Raw genomic sequence first — 6,340 nt, 5'->3', positions numbered from 1 at the left:
AAAGTTTTTTAAAATGTGAAATTAATTTCAATAACATATTTTATTTAACCCAATGAGGTAGGCAAAATAACGACCTGAAAGATGTCTAAGATCCCTGAAACGTGAATATATTCCTTACATGGCAAACGGACTTTGCAGATGTGATTAAGGCTAGGGCTTGAGAAGAATAGAGTGTTAAGAATCATACAGGTGTGTCCAATCTATGGTCAGGGAGATGCGAGGATGGAGAAGGGCTAGAGAGGAGATAGCTCTTCTCCTCTCTAGAAGGGCTAGAGAGGAGATAGCCTCTTCTCCTCAACAACAATATTGTTGTTGGCTTTGAAGATGGAGCAAGGGGCCACTAGCCAAGGAGTGTGGGAAACCTCTAGAAGCTAGAAAAGGCAAGGGAAAGGATCTCACCTAAGGCCTCCAAAAGGAATGCAACCCTGCCGAAACCTTGATTTTGCCCAATGAGACCTGAGTCAGACTTTTGGACTACAGAAACGTAAGATAATAAATGTGCTGTTTTAAGCCACTAAGTTTCTAATAATTTGCATGGCAACTCCAGGAAGCTAATATACTCCATATACTCCCCAAATTATCATTTCTAGGTGAAATCTGCATAAAGATTATTAATGAGATATTTTACTTTTTTGTACTTAGTCTTTGGAGCCTAGTATATCTCCTGCATATATAGCACGTCTGAACTTGAACTAGCTCCATTTCAAATGCTCCGTAGCACCATGTGGCTAGTGGCGATCATATTTGACAATATAGTTCTAATTAGTTCATTGAGAATGGGGCAAAGAAGTTTAGTACAAGAATGACATTTGTGATGGTTAATTTTATGTGTCAACTTGGCTAGGCCACATGCCCAGATATTTGGTTAAACACTATTCTGGATGTTTCTGTGAGGGTGGTTTTGGTTGAGGTTAACATTTAAATCAGTGGACTTTGAGTAAAGCATGTTATCTTCCACAATGTGGGTGGGCCTCATTCAATTCATTGACAGCCTGATTAAAACTAAGACAGATTTCCCCAATAAGGAATTCTGTCAGCTGGTGGCCTTTGGATTCAAACTGCGACTCTTCTCTGTCTCCAGCCTGCCAGCTCAGCCCATAAGATTTTGGACTTACTAAGCCTCTCCAGTGGCTTGAGCCAATGTGTTAAAATACACTTCTCCCTCTCTCTCCATCAATACATATACACACTTTGTTGGTTCTGTTTTTCTGGAGAACCAATACAACATGCATGAGACAAAGCAAAAACACACACCATATCTAGAACCCCCTACTCCACCTCCCTGCTTCATTTCTAGAGTCCAGAGCTTCGCAGAATAGTGATCAATCTAGAAAGAGAAGTATGTGCATTGGGAATGGGTAAGTGAGGCAGGAGGAGAGGTGCTATATTTTCCAGGGGGTAAGAGGAAGGGGGCATGAGAAGTGTGAAGGAAAGGGTCTATGTTGACTTTGCAAGGAGAGAGTATATTCTGTTTCAAGAGGGCCAGAGAGATCTGACCTACCGTCCTAACAAAGCCAGTTTTGCTTGGGTTGAAGCATTTTTAATTCTGTCAAGGGTCAAATAGATGGGTCCCGAATTTGTCTGCCAAGGCCGCCATAACAAAATACCACAGACAGGGTAACTTAAACAGAGAAATTAATTTTCTCGCAGTTCTGGAGGCTAGTAGTCAGAGACCTCTGCGCTAGCAGGTTTGGTTTCTCCGAGGCCTCTGTCCTTGGCTTACAGATGGCCACCTGGTTGCTGCCTCCAAACAGTCATCCCTCTATGCCCAGGTGCCTCTGGTGGCTCACTGGGTCCTGATCACCTCTTGTAATAAGAACATCTGTTGGGTTGACTTAGAGCCCACCCTAGTGCCCACATTTTAACTTAATTACCTCCTTAAAGGCCCTATGCCCAAATACAGTCACATGTTGCGGTACTGGGCATTAGGATGGATTTGGAAGGAACATAAAATTCAGTCTATAACAGGCCCCAAGTGACCCCACCTAGGTCTGCCTTAGTCTCCCAACCAAATAATAAGCACTTAGTTCAGAGCAAGTGTTCAAAGACTAAATAGGTAGAGATGGCATACATCTTCCTAAAGAACTGTCAGCAAACTGGGAGAAGCTTTCAGAGTAAAAATGCAGGCCGGAGTGAGCTCAAGTCACAGTGGCTTCTGGGGTTGGGGAGGCAAATGAGGATACCTTTATCTCTTCCTCTCCTGGCCATGAGACACCAGCAATGATGGTAGGCTGAGGCAGAGCAAACAAAGGTGAGTCGTGTAGCCCATAATTACTGTCCCAAACCTGCCTAATTTGAGTCATCTGGGTCTGAGTCCTAGCTGTGAGAAACTCAGAAGCACATATTTTTAGGGAAATGTGAGAAAATGAAGCAACTGTGGTACTCACAGAAAAGTAGTCAGGGACCTGTCTTCTGATTCCTTTCTATAATTGATAAGGCATCCTACTATCTCACATTTGCTGGAGGAAGCATTGCTTACATATTCTGAAATGTGTTTCTTTTCCCCTGAATTTTAAAAAAAAATTCTGCAATGCATTCAAGGAAAGTGGTGTGTCCTTCAGGCACTGTTACTCTAAGAAGCATTGTTGTTTGCCTAAGGGTCAGAAGCATGTGGAAGTTAAGGAACCCTTTGTGGGCTAGAAGAACACAACAATAATGAACAAAACCTGAGAACCTGGGCTGTGCTTCACAGAGAGAGTGGCAGTGCAGCGCAGTTGGAAATAAATGGCACGTCTCTGTCCTCCCCCAAACTGCCTGAGCGCCTCCCCAGCTTCCCTTCCTCCCCACCTCACTCACCAACCTGGAGGACTTTGCCAGGAAATTTCAGGTGGAAGGATGGCATTATAAAGCCATGGAGATGTGAGAGGATGCAGCTTGTTTAGAGAATTTTGTTGCTAGAAAATGGAGTAGGGTTTGAGAGAGTGTAACAGCTAGTACCTGGGGATGGCCTTCAGCATTCTTGCGATGCTAAAGAATTTCAATGTTAATCTTTAAGGAATAGGAAATGCTGAAGCTTTTTTAGAAGCAGAGTGACATGACTTGAATCTAGGCAGCAAACTACAGCTGCCTATATTTGTGTGGCTGGTGAGTTATGAGTGGTTTTTATATTTGTAAAGGATTGGAAAGAAAGGAAGGGTGGGCTGACGAACAGACAGACAGAGAGAAGATGTGACAGAGAATGTATCGACCTGAAATATTTACTTCTGGCTCTTTACAGCAAAGGCTGCTGACTGCTGGGCTAGATTTAGAAAGACAGTAACTGCCATTTATTGAATGCTTATTTTATAAGGGTGTACACCCTCTGTGATAATAGGAGAGTAATAGCTCTGCAGCATATTATGAATCATACCCCAGGTGTACACACATGGAGTACACCCTCTGTGGTATTAGGAGATTAATATCTCTGCAGCACATTATGAATCATATTCCAGGTTGTACGCAAATGTTTTGCCCCCACTGTGGTATTAGGAAAGTGATATCTCCTCAGGATATTATGAATAATATCCAGGGTATACGCATATGGTGTATACTTACTGTGATATTGAGACTAATATCTCTCTAAGATATTACGAATAATATCCCAGGGTGTACCCACATGGTGTACACTCACTGTAATATTAAGAGTACTGTTTCCCCAGGATATTACAAATAATATCCTAGCATTGACACTCCCTGGGATATTAGGAGGTATTTCTGCCTAAGATATTCCGAGTAATATTTCAGGGTATACACACAGCATGTACACTCACTGTGATATTAGGAGTAATATCTCCCCAGGATGTTACAAATAATATCACAGGGTGTACGGTCACTGTGATATAAGCAGTAATATCTCCCAAAGATATTAAGAGTAATATCTCCTTATGATGTTATGAATTATATCACAGAGTGTACAACCACTGTGATATTAGGAGTAACTTCCCCCTAAGATATTATGAATAATATCACAGAATGTACACTCACTGGGATATTAGGAGTAATTTCTCCCTAGGAAATTACGAATAATATCACTGAGTGTACACTCACTGTGTTATTAGGAGTAACATCTCCTTAGGATATTACTTATAATATCACAGGGCATACACCCATAGTGACATTAGGAGTAATATTTCCTTAGGATACTATGAATATTATCACAGTGCATACACCCTCGGTGATATTAAAAGTAATATCTTCTGAGGACATTACGAATACTATCACAGGGTCTACATTCACTGTGATGTTAGGAGTTATATCTCTCTGGGATATTACAAATAATATCACAGAATGTACACAAAGGTATGGTGTACAGCCCCTGTGATATTAGGAGTAACATCTCCCTAGGATATTACAAATAATATCACAGATGTACAGACATGTTGTATACCCACTGTGACATTAGGAGTAGAATCCCCCTAGTGTATTACGAATAATATCCTAGTACACCCACTGTGACATTAGAAGTAACATCTCCCTATAATAATACGAATAATATCACAGGATGTACACACATGGCACTGTCACATTAGAACTAACATCCCCCTGGAATGTTACAATTAATATCATAGGGTATACACATATGGCGTACATTCACTGTGACATTAGGAGTAACATACCCCTAGGATATTACAAATAATACCACAGGGTGTACACACATGGTGTACACTCACTATGACATTAGGTGTAACATCCGCCTAAAATATTACAAATAATACCACGGGGTGTACACACATTGTTTAACTCACTGTGACATTAGCAGTAACATTCCCCTAGGATATTATGAATAATATCACAGGCTGTTTATACACATGGGGTACACCCCCTGTGACATTAGCAGTAACATCACTTTAGGATATTATGAATAATATCACAGAGGGTGTGCACACATGGTGGACATCCCCTATGACATTAGGAATAACATCCCCATAGGATGTTATGAATAATATGTGTGTACACCCGCTGTGACATTAGGAGTAACATTACCCTAGGATATTATGAACCATATCACAGGGTGTGCACCCCCTGCGACATCAGGAAGAACATCCCCCTAGGATATTAGGAATAATATCACAGGGTGTACACTTTCTGTGACCTCAGGAGTAAAATCCCTTTAAAATATTACGAATAATATCACAATGTGTGCACCCTCTGTGACATCAGGAGTAACATTCCTCTAGGATATTAGGAAGAATATCACAGGGTGTACACTCCCTGTGACATTAGCAGTAACATCTCCCTATGATACTATGGATAATATCACACGGTGTACAGCCCCTGTGACATTACAAGTAACATTCCCCTAGGATATTATTAATAATATCACCGTGTGTACACCCACCGTGACATTAGAAGTAGTATTGCCCTATAATATTTCGAATAATATCTCAGGGTGTGCACCCTCTGTGACATTAAGAGTAACATCCCCCTAAGGCATTATGAATAATATCACAGCGTGTACATCCCATGTGACATGAGGACTAACATCTTTTTAGGACATTACAAATAATATCACAAGGTGTACACCCCTGTGACACTAGGAGTAACATCCCCGTAAGATATTATGAATAATATCATAGGGAGTACATGCCCTGTGACATTAGGAGTAACAACCCAGTAGGATACTGTGAATAATATAACACGGTGTAGACCCATTGTGACATTAGTAGTAACATTCCCCTAGGATATTATGAAGAATATCACAGGGCGTACACCCCCGGTCACATTAGGAGTAACGTTTCTCTAGGATATTATGAATAATATCACAGGTTGTACACTCCTTGTGACATTAGGAGTAACATCACCCCAGGATATTATGAGTAATATCACAGGGTGTACACATCAGGAATAAAATGCCCGTAGGATATTACGAATTATATCACACACTGTATACACATAGTGTACACTTACTGTGACATTAAAAATAACATTTGTCTAGGTATTAGAAATAGTATCACAGGGTGTTAGGGTAACATTTTCCTAGAATATTATGAATAATATCACAGGGGGTACACACGTGGTGTACACCCACTGTGACATTAGGTATAACATCGCCCTAGGATATTACGGTTCGTATCACTAGGAGTACCCACACATTGTGTTTACTCACTATGACATTAGGAGTAATATCCCCCTATGTTATTATGAATAATAACACAGGATGTAAGAACATCGTGCACATCCACTGTGACAGTAAGAGTCACATCCCCCTAGGATATTACAGATAATATCACATAGTGTCTACCCACGTAACATCCCCATAGGATATTACGAATAATATTACAGAGTGTAAACACATGGTGTACACCCACTGACATTAGGAGTAACATTTTCCTAGGATACTACAAATAATATCACAGGATAT

This window comes from Papio anubis, chromosome 9, assembly GCF_008728515.1.
Source record: "Papio anubis isolate 15944 chromosome 9, Panubis1.0, whole genome shotgun sequence".
NCBI lineage: Eukaryota > Metazoa > Chordata > Mammalia > Primates > Cercopithecidae > Papio > Papio anubis.
The sequence above is the reverse complement of the archived record's forward strand: the minus strand, read 5'-3'. Positions refer to the sequence as shown.